Source organism: Macaca nemestrina, chromosome 12, assembly GCF_043159975.1.
Source record: "Macaca nemestrina isolate mMacNem1 chromosome 12, mMacNem.hap1, whole genome shotgun sequence".
NCBI classification, from domain to species: domain Eukaryota; kingdom Metazoa; phylum Chordata; class Mammalia; order Primates; family Cercopithecidae; genus Macaca; species Macaca nemestrina.
The window spans coordinates 23,549,879-23,569,425 of NC_092136.1; the positions used below are offsets into that span (position 1 = coordinate 23,549,879).

Consider the following 19,547-nt stretch of genomic DNA (forward strand, 5'->3'; position numbering starts at 1 on the left):
AGTCTATCTATCTTGAAATGAAATTTGATCAGTAGGCATTGACAAGGGATGCTGCTCTCTGTAGTCATTCAAGACCAGTCATTCATGGATGACACAGGTCATCCATGGGGAGGCTTTAGAGGCCAAGCATTAAAGTGGTATAAATCATTTCCTTCAAAATCCCATTGGCTTAAAGTCAGTCACATGGCCACATCTAAATGCAAGGGAGGCTGAAAAATACAGCCTCCTGTGTGTAAAGGAGTTTCAAAGAAATGATAGTTAGTCTTTTTGACATTATGTTCAGGGAATGAATCTGTTTTCATACGTTATTCCTTAAGTACTCTGAATCTGTCCTTTGCTCACACAGATTTTTTTTTCCCAAGCTCACTATATTTTAAAAATTATATATATTTTATAATGCCTTCTGTTACTGTTAGTCTTCTAGTGCTGAATAACAAGTGCACCTAATAAAAATTAAGGCAAACTGGAAAAATTCAGTTTTGCTATTCCTTTGCCTAAAGCCATGAGATGCTATTTACCTTCCCAAATATCTTAGGAAATCGTGTAAAATATTTTTTTCACTGCATAACACTCTAAGTTGGGGACAGAAAGGAATAGAGCCCAGCACAAATAATTTTGCTAATCTTCATTAACAGTTTCCTCCCTGTTCAACATCCAGCCCTGAAGCCAATGTTACATATTTTGGGAATTATTTTTTTAACAGTTTCCCGTATCTAAGAACAAACTTTTATTTAGTCAATTTTTAAAATATTGACAAGTGATTTCAAAATCTCAGGGGCTTAGAAGTGAAAAAATATGCAATCTTCATATTGCAATATGTCAATTGAGGGTCAGTGCTAAATCTACTCCTACTCAACTCTCACCCTTTTCCTGTGCCAAAAGAATATTATCCTCCATACCGAAGCTGCTTCTTCAGCAAGATCCTATTATAAAGAAAATCTTTGGAATACAGCTGAGTTGAAAAGAGCTGCAGCTGAGCCATCATCAACTTGCAGCTGACATGTAACATGTGTGAGAAATAAATCTTTGTTGTTCTAGGCCAGTGGGATTTTGTGGCCATTTGTTACTAAAGTAAAGTTTATAAATACATAGTCTCTTAATAGATGTACATAGTAAGACAGGATCCTATGAGAATTAGGAAGGGTAGTCTGGAACAAGTGACAGAATGAAATACACTTGGCTGTTCAGAAATTATTTTCCACACAACAGAAAAATAAATATATATGGATATATATATGCATATATGTGTATCTGTGTATAGACGTGTGTGCAGTGTGTGTGTGTGTAGATAGGTAGGTATGTAGGTACATATATTATAGATATAGATGTAGATATATAAATTTGTTTTAGGGAAGAGCAGAATTGTGGAGGAGGACAGTGAATCAAACTACTTTTAGAGCTTCTTATGGCCATCTGGGCTATTCTGGCTCAAAACTCATATATATATATGTATATATATACACACACACACACACACACACACATATATACACACGCATATACACACATAGTTTTTGCATGTATAATTTTAAAGTATTCTTCTAAATTCATCTTTATTGATTATGTTGTTATTTGAAATTTCCCCCTACACCTTGCTTTATGGTCTTATTTTTTCATTTATAGTCCAGTTGTTAGCTTTTGCCCTTTTTAAATATCTTTGTGAGTATATTAAAGGCAATTTATAGGAGGGTGTATTGAGAAATATGTGTGCTTCTATATTAAACTAGATTTATTTTTCCAATCCTTTTGGATGCTGTTTTTGTCTTCTTTAAAAATAATGTAAACATGGCATTGCATACTTTTCCTAGTGTGGCCAGCTTACTTGGACACAAAATAGACATCTTAGGAACAAGGAGTTATTAGTTCAGTGATATTGGTGGCCATCATTATTTCTCTAGATTGCTGGAATGTTTTGGAACTGTAAAGGGAGAGTCTCATTTTGGGGAGGACAGACAGAAGTCTAGGTACTGTAACGCTCGCTTTCTCTCCCAGATACATGTTCCATTCATGGTAGGGAAGCACTTTGTGCCCCCTTTGCCTTCTCTTCCACCAGGAGACAGTATCATACTGTATGCTAGGGAAAATTTATAGCTTATTGAATTCACCTGTATTTTTTTCTTCTTCAAGAGCAATGTGAGCAATAAAAAATACAAACTCATGAAAAGACATAACTCTTTTTGTCAGCCGTGTCACTACAATTCAATACATCCACGTACAAGAAGACAGGAGTATCCGCTACAGTGGTACAGCGTTACAAACTCTCACCCTTTCCCCTCCACTTTGACATCTTCCCTTAGAAATAGCAGGAATAACAGTCACTTTGTCATATTCAAATTTCACCACAATAGGACATATTAGCTGAGAAGCTAAGTCTTCCAAAAAAGCGAACACTGTCGCTCCTTGATTTATAGTTTCATTTCAGTATCAACCTCTTTTTCTACAGTTTGGGGAGCAGGCTTAGACAAGCCTTCTTATAATTCATCCTTGCTTTCCAACTTGTTTATATTTACCAGTCAGAAAAAAAAGATGATTTCAATAGATGAAAAGGAAAAACACAAATCATTTTCTTTATCTCCTCGCAGGTGCCTGGGAAGAATCACTTATTGGAGGAAAAGGGTATTTAATGCCATATTCTTCTTCTAATAAGCAGGACTCCTTCAAATAAATAGAGTCCGTTAAACTATTTTTATAATGGTTGTTTCAGCAACTATTTTCCCTCTCATTGAGAGTACAGAAAACATGTCAATAAGGATCTGTCACACATAAAGGAAGAACTCTAAAATTGATTGAAAGTTGAAATAATTGGCTCTCAACAGAAATTAATATATTTCAATGAATAATATTTTATAGCAGCATGTTTATAATTGATTTTGTTAAAGTTTTGATAAAACATAAATATATTTTGAATTTTTTCCCTAAACATCCCCTACAGTAAAGGTAGGGTTGTCAACTACTATTTATACTAAAAACTGAATATTGGAAATTTATATAAATGTTATGTAAAAAAATAAAAAGAAGAGAAAGGAGAAAGAGAAGGTGAAGAAATATTACAGAAAAGAAAGTGACCAAGAATTTCTGAATTTAAATACCTTAAATTTTTCTAAATTCCATAGTGTAGGGTAGGGCACATAGTAAATGCGCTGTGTGTGCTTAGTAAATATGTAAAACCTCACCTTCTCTGAACCTCTGAGCTGAGTGGTTAACCGAATTGCATCAAATTTCAAAATCAAATTAATATTAGGAGCATTATTCTCCCCTTCAATCTTGGACAGCAGTATCATTAGCACATTGGAGGAAATTTCTGAAGATTTTCCCTTTCACTCCATTTTGGCAGGTCCTATTGATGATGATAAATGATTTGTATGTCAGTTTTCTTTGTACAACCTCATTGCCTGCTAACACTAGCACATTTTTTTGCTATCTTTTTTATTTGGTGGCAAAGAGCAATGTCCTTCCTTGGTATGAGTGCAATTGCTTCAGATTTGAAATACTAAATAAGATAATGAGACCCCATGAGTCACTGATGAGGAGAGGAGATTAGATGGAGTGATGGCTCTGCCTCCAGAGACTTCCAGTAGTTAAAAAGCTGCTTAAACCTTCATTCCATAATGAGTCTGACTTCCCAGGGTCTCAACTGTGAACTGAAAGCAAGTTTGTCACTTTGCAAAATCTATTAAGAGGCAGGGTATAAGTTTACATTGAGAGAAACTAACACGTTCTCTTTGAATGAAAGTTGGTCAACAATTGGTGTCTGGTAGAGTGACAAAAGCCATAAAGGAAAAAAAAAATAGTTTTACCATAGTAGAATGAATAGTCAAGAAACTGACAAGTAATTAAGTCTCTTACTTGCCATTAAATTCAGAAGCCTTTTCACAATTCTAGGTTATTGCATACATATATAAATACCCTGGGTAGCTAGCAGTCTGTTGTATCAGAGTCTTCATTCAGTGCCTACTGTGCTCAGTTAATGCTGAACCATCCTTGTTTTAACACATTAAAGGTGAAAAATATGCATTGCTAACATCTGAAAATTTACCCAGGCTTTTATTCCACACAGTTGTTTCTAGACCCAGAGGATGTTTCTTATATGCATTGACTTTCAGCCATTTCATGTGCATGAGGTGGTGGTAGATAGATTCTAGCTGGAATCAATCCTAAGATACAGACTGACAGAGTTCAGGGTTAGCTCAGGAGCTAACCAGAGGAAAGACATTTGTGGGCAATGTGGTTTAGAATCATGGCGAGAGATAATGTGATTTAGTGCTTGTGTCCCAGTTTTGTTGCTTTTAATTATATACTTTGGACAGCTGCCTATCCTCTCTGAGCCTCAGCCATCTTATCTTTAAAGCGGGATAATAAGATGCCCTCCTATGAGGATTATCTTCATGATCAAGTAAGACAATAATAAATATGAAAGCAATTGAATTGTCAACTGGGAAGTAGTGCATGTACAAATATTAGTCTTTATGGTGCTTTAATTTAGTCACCATTTATTGAATGTGTGTCAAGTGTCAGGTTCTGTAAAAAGAACTAGGAATACAAAAATGACTTAAGATTCAGTGCCTATCCTTAAGCACAAACATATAATTATTAATAAAATACTCAAATATTCACAGCTAGTGCTAGAAACTTTGGTCCAAGGTGTCATAAATATTTAGATGTCGCAGTATTTTTAATTACTCCTTTAATATACTTATATTTTTTATAGAATAAAACAGTGACTACCACTTCCTATGGTATCATTCTCACTCTGCCTATTTTCCCTTCTAGGTAAAGATGCTTCCAGTAAAGGCATAATTCCCACTATTACTGTAGAGTGGGCAGAGGGCATGAAGGCAGTCTCAGTTCTGCTACTGATATAGTTTGGATTTGTGTCCTCACCCAAATCTCATGTCGAATTGTAATCCCCAATGTTGGAGTAGAGACTTGGTGGGAGGTGATTGGTTCATGAGGATGGAGTTCCTCCTTGCTGTTCTTGTGAGTTCTCAAGAGATCTGGTTGTTTAAAAGTGTGTAGGGTAGGGCATGGTGGCTCACACCTGTAATCCCGGCACTTTGGGAGGCCAAGGCAGACAGATTAGTTGAGGTCAGGAGTTCGAGACCAGCCTCGCCAATATGGTGAAACCCTCTCTCTACTAAAAATACAAAAATTAGGTAGGCGTGATAGCACACACCTGTAATCCCAGCCACTTGGGAGGCGGAGGCAGGAGAATTGCTTGAACCTGGGAGGTGGAGGTTGCAGTGAGCCGAGATCATGCCACTGCACTCCAGCCTGGGTGACAGAGCAAGACTGTGTCTTAAAAAAAAAAAAAAAAAAAAAAAAAAAACATGATAAATAAATAGAAGTGTGTAGCATCCCCCCTTTGATCTCTCCCTCCTGCTCCAGTCCTGTAGAACTTTGCTTCTCCTTCACCTTTCGCCATGATTGTAAGTTTCCTGAGACTTCCCCAGCTATGCTTCTTGTACAGCCTGTGGAATCATGAGCCAACTAAACCTCTTTTTAAAAACACATTACCCAGTCTCAGATAGTTCTTTAGAGTAATAAATTACCCAGTCTTAGGTAATTCTTTAGAGCAATGCAAGAATGGACTAATACAGAAAACACTGCTCACACTTTTGTTCCAAAACACCAACCACAACTAACTCCTAGTGTTGTCAGATTACAGCTCCCCACTGGTCAAAACCTCCATTGACTCCCACTGAAGTTAGAATAATATTTACCTTGTTTACTGCCACCATGTCTCAGTTGTCATCTCTAACCCTTCTACTCTGTCTAGCACAACCCAGTCACACCGTTCCTCCCTGGTTTTTACACAAGTCTGCTCTAGCTGTACTCACTCTTCTCTTTGGAGGTAATTTAATCTCTGAGATACCCACACAGCTATCTTCTTCACTTTCCTCTAGTCTCTTCAAAGGGCTGATTCCAAAAAGGTTTTCTCTGTCTTCTATCTGAAATAGCATGATACTTCCTTTATCAATTCCTGATATTTTATATTTTTGAATTTTCAATGTCTACTCTTACCTATTCCATGAAGAGCCTTCAACCTATAACTTGCTGTTGCCACATGTGCTGCATTTGGGGACAAATGCTTATAGATGTCAATGACCCACGGTCACTGGTACTGAAAAATTATTTCCAAAAAAATAACCTGACCTCATTACACTGGCTATGACTTTTTAGTTGGTGAAAAATGAAGAGTGTATTTGAATGGAGTTTGTAGTTTTCCAGATTGCATAAGGACTAGTATATTCTTCCATTTCATGCTTCATGGAACCTAAACAGTCTTTATATGTTCCCTCTGCACTTGTGATCTATAGAAAGTATTTCCTCCCATAGCTAATAGCTTCTAGCTCATTTTTAGAATGGAGAAAAAAGAGAACCAACATTTATTGCACTCCAACAAACAATCATGTGTTTAATTTACATCCACATTACCTCAATTTTACAGGTGAGGAAACAGTTTCAGAGATGCCAAGTCACTTGCTTAAGGTAAGTGGTAGGTCAAGGTTTGGAATCCACATCTGTATAACTCCACAACCTCTACTATTTAAATTATTCCATCCTTCCTCAAACTTCAGAATCATAACATGGTTTTAACATGCCTCAAATAAATTCTTAAGATTTAAAGTTCAGTTGTTGATATTGGCGTATCCTCTCTTTGAACACTGGAATTGAGCAACTTCAGTCATTGGACCAAGGTCTTCATGCTTTAAATAAACCTGCATTAAAGAAACCTGGCTAGAAGACAGAGATCATGTTTTATTCCCCCACAAAAGGATTATGTTTAGATTTAATGTTGATGTCTCAGTTAAGTGCTCACTTTGAAAATCAATACAACATTGTGTGTTTGGTTGACTCAATACCTCTCAGTCAACATTAATAAAAAAACAGCAACAAAACAATGCACTTTGACTCTTTATTGCTTGTCTCTGGATCTTCGGACCTCATAACTATTAACCAAGCATACTTATTCCTTATACACAATAGCAAGTATGTAGTTCATTCAATAAGTGGGTAAACTGAGGCAAGTTGACCTATGGCAAGATATACTCACACACCTTTGTTCTCCCTAAGAAAAAATGAATGTCCATCAGTGAGTGCTAACACACCTTATGTAACATTGAGCAGAAGTCAGCCCCAGCAAGAGAGTGCTTTTTTCCCTTATTTCCTCTAATATCATGATTGTAGAGGCAGTAAATGTGAAGAAAAACCATAGGTCAGTAAGAATGCACTTTAATTAGCAACTAACTGTTATCCCAACTGAAAACAAACTTCAACTACAATAGTCCACAAAAACAGAAGCCTGAACACAGAGAATCCATGATGAACGCAAAAGGAATTGTGTCCCTATTTAAGATAAGTGAAAGGTCAACCCAAATGTGAAGGTAAGATTACTAGAACTGGTTTCTCCATTGTGTTTGGATGAGAGTAGTTAGGCTGAAAGAGTGTGGGTGGGGTCCTACACCCCATGTTTTGTGTGTGAGTAATTTGCCACACACTCCTGTCAGTTACCATACTTTTTAGTTTAGGGCCCTATTGCTTGTAAGGTGCATCACCAACTTAATGACTTTAAGGGGAGAAATAAAAAGGGACAAAGGAATGCTAACTCATTAAATGAAAACATTGACTGTCAGGTGAGTCCCAGTTTAGAAAATGTTTTTTTAAAATCTGTACATCTCAAAATCAAAGAAATGTTGTATCAATGCTTGATTAGCACCTCTTGGAAAGGCTCTTAGAAGAAACACTCGGAGAAATGTCATTGTTAACTGTAATTCTTCCAGGATTACAATACCTATATAAAGAGTCACTTTACTCTCGATATTCATATTAGCCTTCTACCATCAATCGAGTATGGTAAGTATTTACTTAAAGTCATCAACAGGGTCTTGTAAACTGTAACTTTAAGCAAAATGACGTATAATGAAAATAATTTTACCATAGGCTAATTGATATAAAGAAGAATTAAGTTCCTGTGGCATATTTCTCATCATAAAAACATCACCATACCTCTAAATACAGACGAAAACACTTATAATATTAAACATGGAAATACATGTGAGCTATACATACATTTAAAACAATTAACAAAAACAAGTGAGATATTATTTACCCACTTATTCCAGTTAAAAATCATGGATGGCCAGAACCTATCCCAGCAGCTCAGGATGCAGGGTAGAAACCAGCCTTGGACAAGACCCCATTTCTTTGCAGGGTGCAAGCACACACACACCCACACTCACTTGGACTGGAACGATTTAGACACAATTAACGTGCACATTTTTGGGATGTGGGAGGAAACCAGAGCACCCAGAGAAAATCCCTGTAGACATGGAGGGAACCACCAGGCTTTACACAGACAGTGGCCCCTGTTGGTAGCCATTTTTTTTTCTATCATCTATGTTACAACAAAATGACATTGAATGAAAGGATGTTATTCAAAGATCTCCTGTATTTACTACATGCCTAATACTGCATAGGCACCATTTAGTTTAAGTTAGTTTTATAAGTTTTCTTATGTTCATGGGAAAACTGAAGCTTAGATAGGTCAAGGAATGTCCTGAATATCATATGGTCAGTGACAGAATAAATTTACAAATTCAGATGTGGGGATTCAGAAGTCCTTATCTTCACATTACACAAATAATAAGGTCTGTGTTAATTAAATTTTCTTAATTGTATGCAATAGAAACTGACTAAATCTAACATAAGAAGGAACTGAGTTACCAGAAGGATATGTGAATAGACATAAAGGAGGCTAGAGAACCAGAGACTCTCTGGTCATCCAAATTGAAAAAAATTACAGGACATTGTCTTTGACTGCTACCCTTGCTATGAATTCACTCCAAACATTTTCAGTCTTGTGGTTGCTGTTGTTAAGTTTCAGAGAAAGAGAACACAACTCTTCAAACTTAGGCTATCTTCCCATATTTTAGTTGTGGATGAGCAGTGTCCTATGCTTGACTGTTCTTCCAAACTATATCCAATGGTGAGATGAACGCAACACCCAACACAGTGCATCATTACTACAAGGAGAGAGAATGGATGCTAGATCGTAAAACATCAAATGATTATTGGAAAGTCTTTGTTAGAGGGTTGCTTTGAAAAGCCAACAAAATTATATTGAATCAGGATAGGAGACAGACTGAAATTGGAACAAAAAGTTGTGGTACGTTTTGGTCCTGAGTCTTTATGTCATTTTAACTTACCAATACATCACAAGGCCAGCCCTCTTGCCCTAGTCCTGACCTTCTTCCCGATCACATAACAAAGTTAGTTGGCCTTCTGATTTATGCTTGGATATCACAGAAGGCATGACCATATTAGTAAAATATCCAAATTGTCACTGTCTTCTTTAATTCATTTTTAAAATCAATTAGTTATTGATAATTTACTAGGTGCTAAGCAACGAACTTGGTAATAAATACATTTGATCCCTGTTTATGGAGTTTGGATTCTAGAGACACTGGATAAGAAAACCCCAAGTAAATACATAATTTTAAAATTTTAAATTAAATTCAATATGTCAGACAATCAGAAACCATCTGTGTATGCATATATATATTTGTATTTTTCATTCAGGTAAATGCATGTTTAAGTTAAAGACAATTAGAAAGTTATCCGTATCTCAAGAGTTAGATTTTAGAAAAAAATGCATATTTTTTAAACAAGTAAAATGTAACATAAAACTATTTTCTGAATGAAACCCTTGATATTAAATTAGGGTCCATGGCATAACATAAATTACCAGGTCCCATGGAGAGTTTTGTCAAACTTTTGACTAGATGACTAGAGGACTTGTTGAGGCCCCTGAAATGTTATTCTCATCCTACGCATTGGAAAATTAGGGTATTTGATCAGTTAACCTTTTAGTTTCCTTGAAGTTTCAGAATCTCCTATCTCATTATATTTATGTAACAAAATGACTCCATAAACTAAATTCCAATATGATGATATATACAAGAAAATTCTTTAATCTTACAATCCAGGACAATAGAATAGAAAGCACTGTAAATAAATAAATGAATTAATCTGTTCAGCAAATATTTATTCAGTCCTAACTCTTTGCAAAGTTTCTCAGGACATAGCACACATGGGCTCACACGTAATACCAAGAGAGGACAATTCTGAAGGAATTAAAGCTGTTCCTTAGCCAATATACAAATACAACGTTTCAAGAGAGATTTGTATTTCTCTGTGATGTGAATACTAGGTCTGGAGATGCCTGCTCCCTATTTGTTCAAGTGATTGTGATGAATGTTACTTAATTTTTTTATGGCTCTTATCTTTTGGAGGTTGCCCAATAAGTCTTCATAAATGTTTCGGGGATGACATTCTTCTTCTTTCCTTTAAAAGGACGCTATAAAATGGAAAGATTAGACTATATAGATTTTTATGTTCCAGGCTTCAGTTTGATAATTAGTGAGAAGATAACAATATAAATGAAATACTGTGATTTATTATAAAAAAGAATTCGGATTTCTAGTAAAGACAGTAGCATGTCTTCAAAAAAATAACAAGAGAACTTTTTATTCTTTAAGAATGAGATCCTTAGCCACAGTATTCAGTATTTTTGCAGTTTCTCTAATACAATCTAAAATAGAATAGATTTTCTTTCTCCAAAAGCTTTGAATAAAAACTTTCCCATGAACAGTATTATTGTCTCCTTGAAAGAATATTACATATCCCATTTATCTAACTTTTCAGTTAGTATTAATAATAGCATTTTAGCAAGGATAAAAACAAATAAACTGCCCCTAACATAAGCTTTATTTATTATTAGGTACCTACTGCTACTTATGTGAGTATCAGAACCAGAGATGAAACCCTGGGGTGCTGGATTCTAGCCATTCTCTTCTTGTTAAATCCTACTTGGCTCTGATACGAATGTAAGATGTTGGGCAGATGTTATCAAATATGCTTCAATGAGAGGGGATCATAAAGCTCTTAAGTCATTTATGCTTCTAAATGTCAAGTAACTAAATTGATATTCCCATCTGCTTGGAACCTTACTGGGGAGAAAGAAAAATGAGGAATGGAAATTCTAATTTTCTTTCAAAATGACTTCAGTGTGTTATCATGCCAGGGACATCTATTTTTGATGTTTCAAGTTTAGAAAAGAGGGGTGGATAACTTTAGCGGCTCTTTTAAATTTTATTTCTTTGAAATGCCAAATAATTATGTGCATTCTCCACACCCATGACTGAAAGCAACGGGGTTGTTCTTTAAAGGCAAGAGTGATACGATGTTAGGTTTAAAATGGCAATGGGTCTGCCATTGTTGTCAATTCTTTACATACTTGCCTTTCTTTCTTTTTCTTTTTCTTTTTTTTTTTTTCATTATCATAGCTGAGGGCCCTCTTTTTCTTTGCCTCTGTTCTCCCTACTCGCATGACCTCAATTTTCCTCCCTGGGTGTAAATTCTGCACTCTATTAACCATTCTCTAAGTTTATGCAATAAATGGTTTAGAAAAGTAGATATTTAAGACTTTACAGCATTTAAAGGATGAGAAACCAAGTCACTGAGACCATTATTGTTGTCCTCTAAGAAAGCCCTTCTAGCTAACACTTACTAAATGGTTGCCATAAGCCAAACACTACTCTAAATTATTAAAACATGTGGTAACTCTTTTAGTCCCCTGTACTATGAGGTAGCTAGCATTATCATTTCCATTTCACAGATGAGGCAAATGATACATGGAGTACTTAAAAATTTCTCCAGAATAACAGAACTAGTCAGGTGAAGAGCAAGAGGTGGAACCCAGATTTCCTGGCTCTTAGCTTTTGTATTAGTTTCCTATTGCTGCTATAATAAATTTAGTTACTGAAAACTTAATAGCTAAGCAATACAAATGTATGGTCTTACAATTCTGGGGGTCAGAATCTGGCATGGGTCTCACCGGTGTTATGGCCAAGACATTTTTAGGGCTGTGTTCCTTCTCAAGGATCTACTAGAGAATCCGTTCTCTCTTTACAGCTTCCAGAGGCCACTCACTTTTTTAGGCTCATGCCCTCTTCCTCCATCTTCAAAGCGAGTAACATCAGGCTGAGTCCCTCTTCTGTTTCCATCTCTCTGGTTTTTACATTTCATTCCCTCTTCCTCTTTTAAAGATCTTTGTGACTACACTGGTCCACATATGTAATCCAGCATAATCTGCCTGTTTTAGTCAGCTTATGAGAACCTTAACTCCATCTGCAACTTTAATTCCCCTTTGCCTTGTAATGTCACACATTTGCAGATTCTGGAGATTAGGATGTGGACATCTTTAGGGGGCATTATATTGCTTGCTACAGCTTTTACATTGTACAACCTTTTCTCACTAGGATTGCCTTAATAGTACTAGCTGTCTCTTAGAGACCAGGTTAGGTGTCTTTATACATGTTCTTACTTGGTTCTCACAGAAGGCAGGCAGCCTTTTCTCTTATTAACTGATGAGATAGGTTCTGAGAGGTGAGTACCGTATGAAAAGTAAAGGGGTAGAATTAGAATCTACATTTATCCACTCCAAAATCTGGTTCTTTTGTTGTACTGTGAAATTTTGACTAATTTTCCTGTTTTATTAGGATTTTTAATTAATAAAGTGCTGAAGAATTGAGCAACTCCACCTTTCCCTCTTCTAAAGAGAGAGAGAGAAAAAAAAAGCCTGTTCCCAGTCTTTCGACAATTCAAGAGCTTATTCCTTGCTTTGGTAAGCACAGTTGCCTGAATTTGCTATGAAATACCCTGTGCAATGACCAGCATACTGAAGGCCCTAGATAAGATTGTTGTTGCCTTGATGATGCAGGAAGCGACCCGACATCAGGACAACTGTCAATGTTCATAATGATCAGGGTATAGTAATGAGAAAAGAGCTCCAGAGGCCCAAATATGTCATGCCGTAGTTGTCCTCATCTGTCTTCTGCAGATTTTGAATTTCTTCATCTGTAAAATGGGTATGATAACATCTACCTTGAATGGTAGTAAGAATTAGAGACAATGCACTTAAGACAAACTATGGCACAAAGAGTTAATCTTAATAAATGGTAGAAATCATTGTGATTTAAAATATATATCTGGTATCTTAGCTTCTTGTAGGTCTGCTTTCAAAAAAAGTGTAACAATAAAAATCCAAGTGTTTGGAAAAATTCATTAGGTTTTAATTCTTTTTCTATGAATAATGACCACTCAGAAGACCCTGAGGCATCCAGGGAAGCCATGTAGGAATCATCTTACTCAAGGTTTCCTGAAAATGGAAGAGAACAGCATTGAAGAAAACTGCGTCTCAGGCTTACGCAGACTTCTGTTTGAAGTTCGACGCCACAGACTTACAAAACCCTGTAAGTCTAACATGTCCTTTGATTTCTTTTCTGTTTTAACCCTCAAAGTACTCTATAAAACATCAAATCTAGGACATCAATGATTATGAGATGCAACATTTGTGTGTGTAACATTAGAAGAAAAAAAAATGCTGAAAGCACCTATTAAACCACAAAATATGATTGTGCAATAAGAATTTTAGAATTAATTCAAGACGATGCTACATATTTTAATTATTTATTTTGTTTTGGTGTGTGTCCTTACACTGTGTGGTAACCTTTATTAGGGTAAGGGTTTATTTAATGGTGTAATACCATTATTTTCTCAGCATCAAAATCAGTGCCTGGAATTCAGTTGATACTTAATAAACATTTGTTGAATAAATGGCAGGGGGTGCTTCCTGGGGTATTAGGCATAACCTTACCCTCCAAGAGTTCCCTGTATATTAATATAAATAATAAAATAGAGTCCAGGAAATAATAAAACGTGTTAGCATATAACTTGCATTTTCATAAAGCAACTTGATATGCATTGTCTCCTTTGTTTATCACCTGCACTGTGTAACTCAGGTGTAGGAAAGGAAAGCACCTTACCCATGGCCTGGCCGTGGTCAAGGAAAGACCCAATGCTAAATGAGCGACAATATTTTTTTTCTGTACCACGTTTCAAATTCTTGTAAAAAAGAAGTTAACTGAAGAACTGTTTTGATGAATTTATTAACTGCTGCATTGAATTAACTGGGTCTATCTGTGGAAGTGGGCCAATACTGGTGAATTCAGGGGCATGGCTGACTATATGATCAGTTGTTTATAAAAGTGTTGACCCTTGTGCTTAGATATCACATAAAAACCAGCTGGTGGTTGAGTGTGGTGGTTCACGCCTATAATCTCCACACTTTGGGAAGCCAAGGTGGGTGGATCACCTGAGTCCAGGAGTTCAAGACCAGCCTGATCAACATGGCGAAACCCTATCTCTACTAAAAACACAAGAAAAGTAGCTGGATGTAGTGGCATGCACCTGTAGTCCCAGCTACTCAGGAGGCTGAGGCAGGAGCATCACTTGAACTTGGGAAGTGGAGACTGAAGTGAGCAGAGATCATACCACTGCATTCCAGCCTGGGTGACAGAGTTAGATACTGTCTCAAAACAAATAAACAAAGAAACAAACAAACAGCTGGAAAATCAATGAGATATGATGGCCACGAAAATCAGCACATGGCCTAGGGAAAAAATAAGCCAAGTTCAGGCCCAGGCAAAAAAAAAAAAAAAAAAAAAAAACAGTGAAAGTGGATTGAAAATTAAAAGATTTTTAAACATTGAACACATAGATAGATGAAAGATGATAGAGATAACACTTGTCTACAGACAGGTATGTTTTACAAATAAACACACAAGTATATGTTATACTATATAAATATACATAAGACCATATTTTTATACTTAAACATTTTTTTTAAAGTTTTGTAAAAATAAGTGAAGTGTATAAATTTTTCTAAAGATAAGACCCCTAGAACCTCTTCCTTCCCATCTCTCCAACAGTAGCAATGATCATTAACAATTGGTTGTCATGTTTTTACTCACGTTTAATCAACTTATACCCATACACACACAGCTATACAACTGTTTTACATTTTTAACAAAATTATATCCTACTATACATACATTTTTCTATAGATAATTTATTATCTATAAATATAGATACTTTATATCTATGTCTATATCTATAGATATAATTTATATCTATATCTATATCTATAGATAATTCTATAGATAATTTATTCACTCATTTATCATATATCCTTTTCCATGAAAATATATACAAATTACACTCTTTTTTAAAAGCTGTATGCTATTAAATAGTATGAATGTTTTGTGACTCATTTAACCAGTATACATTATTTCATGTTTGTACTTCTATAACTGTATGTAATAATCAACTGTTGCATAAATATTTGTTAAATATATTCTTTTTGTTTCCCTTTATTTATTGTTTCTTCATGAAAAGTCTCACACAAATTTCTTTCTTTTTTAAATTGTATATATTTTAGGTGCACAACATGATGTTTTGACATATGCATACAGTGAAATGATTACTACAGTTGAATAAATCAACATATTCATCATCTCACATAGCGACTTTTTCTTTCTCTCTTTTTTTTTTTTTTTTTGGGTGGAGGGGGATGGGGGAGGAGGAACAGCTAAAATCTACTCTCTTAGAAAATTTCCAGTATTCAATACAGTATCATTAACCATAGACCCAGTGTTGCACATTAGACCTTTAGACTTATCCTAAACAACGTCAATATTGTACCCTTTGATCTACGTCTAAAAAGGACAGTTGTCCTGAGATGGGAAGGAATGATTAGTAAAGGCACAAAAAGGAAAGCAGTCAGCGGTGGGAGTCGTATGCCTGATTTAAGAGCAAATTCCTTTTTGTTTGTATGCTTGTTTTTCTGTAACTACTTTTTATATATCTATTTGTTTGTTTTAACATTAAGCACATTTCCAAAAAGGGAAGGAAAAAAAAAAGGAAAACCAAAACACTGAATAATGAAATCTTAACGTTGAGAGCTCTGAATCGTTACACAGCCTGACCTCCTACTTCACACAGAACCCTTCTCTGCAGACCTTCAGGCCTTCCTGTAAGCTTCTTTCTCTTCCTGAGATGACCTTCAGCCCCTTCACTTAAACCTCTTTACCTTCCAAAGTTCCGCTTGTGGCCCTATATCCAAGGACCTTTCTCTGTTTGCTCTGAAGGATTAGGATGTCCTTCCTGTGCTCTGAGAGCACACTGTGTTTGCATTTATCAGGATACTTTCCACATGCTACTGTGTTTGCAGATGTGTCTTTCTAATTCCTGGGAGATTGTGAGCATCCTCAGGGGAAGGAGATTTATCTTCTTCATCCACTTTTGTGCTTCCAGTGCATAATATGATGTCTAGAGAAGTATCATCCCTTCTTTTTTTATAGAATGATTTAATGTATTAATATACGCATTGCTTAATTTTTTTTTTCCTTTTTTGGCTAACATATGTGTCTGTGAATTTAATTCACATATGAGTTATGTCAGCTTTGAGGTGCAGAATGCTGGAAGGATAATATCTAACTTTGGGTAATCTTAAGCAGTAAGAAATTATCTGTGTTGTGGAAGAAAGGAGAGGTGGCTATTTGTGCAAGGATGGCTTGTTTGCTTCAATTTATTGATGGAGAGAGGTAAGCTAGGATATACTGTGTTTGCTGTCTTTATGTGAAATGATGTACCTCATACCTCTCATATCTGCAGTCTTTTTCTCGTTAAAGAGTTGTCTTAAGGAAACAACTCAGCAACTGTCAGGGGAACGGCAAAATGAGTCATTGATTTGTAGTCAGAATAGCCAACTCTATGCTAATAGATTTGCCAATTTTTCAGGGCCTCTTTTAGAGTTCACTTTCCTGTCACACAGCATAGCACTTGGTTTGCTACTTTGAAGTGAGGAATGTCCCTTCTTGTGACCCAAGCTGTCTGCCCCTCTGTCACCAGATACTAGCTTCTAGAATAAGTTTGTACCTTTCACTCAAATAAATGCCACTACAGCTTAAGTTGAAAAGATTCACCTGAATGTTTTTTCCAGATAAATTGTGATGCTAAAGACATTCTCAGGTGGAAAGCTGAGGTTCCATTTATGTGGGGAAATATGAGCCCCCTTCTCCCAAATTCCATGTAGTCCAACAGAGTTCAAAATGATAGTTATTTCTTAACTATGAAAATGGCCAAGTAGCCTGAGAAACCATTTAATCTTATTTCACTGGAAACTGAAGCCCAAATTTCTGAGTGACTGTGGTTTCCCAGTCAGAAATTGACTGCAACAAGACTCAAATGCAAGTCTGACGACCATGCCGCATGGCTAGAAATGCGTCCTCCCTTTTTCTTCTCTGCTATAGGCTGGCACTGGAAGTGTGTGTATGATTGGTTGGTGGAAAGTCAAGATGTTATGTTGAATGGTTACGGTAGTTCTTATAAAAGCCGTCCTGGGTCTTCATTTTCCTCTTCTCCTATTTCCAAAACCAATGTAGAATATCATTTAAGGGTAGAGGCCCTTAAACCAAGCCACGCTGGTTAGGACTCAAAATTCACCTCCAAGTAGCTACAATAAATAAATGAATTGGTTAAGTGACTTAATTTTTCTGTGCTTCAGTGTCTTCAGTAACAAAGTTGGATAGCCACGATGTTCATGGTATGAACAAGTTAAAAGAGTTAACCAAAGTCTAGTACTTAGAATAGTGACTGGCACATACTGAGCACTCAAGCCACCTTACGTGTGCTTAGTCATAGGAGTGTGTAGGAATAACTTGAGCGCTGATGTCTTCCTACTTCCCCCTTTTTATTTAGAATTGGAGTGAGATCCTCATTTTGCTATATATTACTCACGGCCTCAGCTCTACCTCATTTGTTTCAGTATATTCTTAGATCTTCTGCTTATATTTGAACTGTGAAAAAATAAAGACAGAATGGTATAGAGGCTAAGAGCATGGGTTTGGGAGTCAGTCATACCACATTTTGGCGAGACTGGAATCAGCCCACATGTTTTCCTTTCCCGCCTTCGAAGTCTCAGCCAGAGCCACTATCTAAGGCATATGGAATGTTTTATGTATCAACAGAAGCTCCAGTGTAATGTCACATAGAACCAAGGGACTGACTTTATAGCAAGGGCGGTGTTAAATTATAGATATACTTGTGGAATCCACTTGTTCTTTTATATATCAAACCACCCAGAAACTGCTGGCCTAATAGAGCAATAGAACCAACCTGTTGAAGGCACAGCTGAGGCACCAACTTGCAGACAATACCCTGTGAGGATGGGGCATCATCTTCTAGGACATCACACGCACCTTATATCCACATCCACTAGATGACATTGTGTCTCCAATGGGTAAAATGCATAGGTCTGGGAAGCAGTAGGTAGAGCCAAGAAGGTCTGCGCTTTCCATTGTTTTCAGTGATCTACTTGATAAATGTGCGGTTCATACCCCTCAACTTTGTGTTCTTTGCAGTTAGAAGATAAGATTTTCAAAAGGGAAATGTGTCCACCAGGGAATCACATTTCACTTTAGTCTAAGACTTACTCAAGCACCAGGGGCTTCTTCTGCCAAGGGATCACCTGGAAGGAATATAAGTCACAGTCCTCCGCATCTTTAGGAGAAGGAAAAGCTGTTGTTACATGGAGAGAGGGGCCAATATGTTTGAAATTCAAGTTATTAACTTGGATATGTCTTAGTTCTCTTTTGCCTAATGTTGATGATACAAGGATAAGTTTAATGGCTGATGCTTTAAAATACATGGGAACCAGGGGTAGAGACTACTGAGGAATGAGGATCTTGTCCACACCACAAGGTGAGCCACCAAGATGCGGCTAATTAAAGGGAAGGGGTTTCTAGAGTGGATAGTAATAGATGAAGGTAATAATTAGCTGTGGCTGCAACACCAGTTATGGCAGTGGGAGCTGCAGTTCATCCTACTAATCTACCACCTTCTTGCATTTTTTCTAGCAAAAGAAGGCCACCAGAACTTTTGATACCATGGAAATATAGTAAACTGACATAAGGGGTAAACTATTATATATTCTGTGGTGTGCTAAATCAATCTCTTTTTTAGGATTGATGTAGTCACCCAACTGCTGATTAGATTGCTGCCAAAAACTTGTGGTTTTCAGATGAAGAAGGTTGACTAGCCCCAAAGTCCTCCTTTGCAGTACATCTTGTATGCAATTACTAATTACTACAGTGGCGTGAAGGCCTAGAGTCCTCACCTTAACTTGTGACAACTCTGAAGGGCCATCCCAGCTCCAGAGCTCCTTTTAGCATTGGCTGCAGCCTTCCTTTAAATACTGCATCAGAACCTGACTTGTCCCTTTGCTCAATCCTGCTTTCTTTCTTTTTCCTCATGAGTGAGGAAATCATTTACTAATTTTTACTAAAATTACTAATTTTACTGAATTTTACTAATTTTTACTAAAGTTTACTAATGAGAACAATCATTAGTAAACTTTTTGCATATGAATCTTTATCTCATATTTCCTGAGGACATCAACCTATGTTGTCACCTGAATATACACCTACCCAAGTAGGAAATGACATACACAGAAGTTAACTAGTTCAGAACCACTCCAAAGGACAAGGTTTCATGAGCAAGACTAAACTGCCCATTAAATAAACTATGGTATCCTCACAATGCAATACCACACAATCTTCAAACAGTAAGGAAAATCTCTATGAAGT

At 36.4% G+C, this 19,547-nt stretch overlaps 1 protein-coding gene across 25 annotated transcripts in view; it reads right to left on the minus strand.

The window, feature by feature from the left end:
- LOC139357469 (endogenous retrovirus group K member 6 Env polyprotein-like) overlaps nt 1–19,547 on the minus strand; it is a 340,316-nt gene that overhangs the window by 192,224 nt on the left and 128,545 nt on the right. Inside the window, exon 1 of one of the 25 annotated variants that reach the window (XM_071074833.1) lies at nt 3,174–3,370. The exons of the other annotated variants lie outside the window; for them this stretch is intronic. The gene's annotated coding sequence lies outside the window, so the exon portion shown is untranslated. Of the gene's footprint in view, nt 1–3,173; nt 3,371–19,547 lie in introns of those variants that run through there. 25 annotated transcript variants of the gene reach the window in all.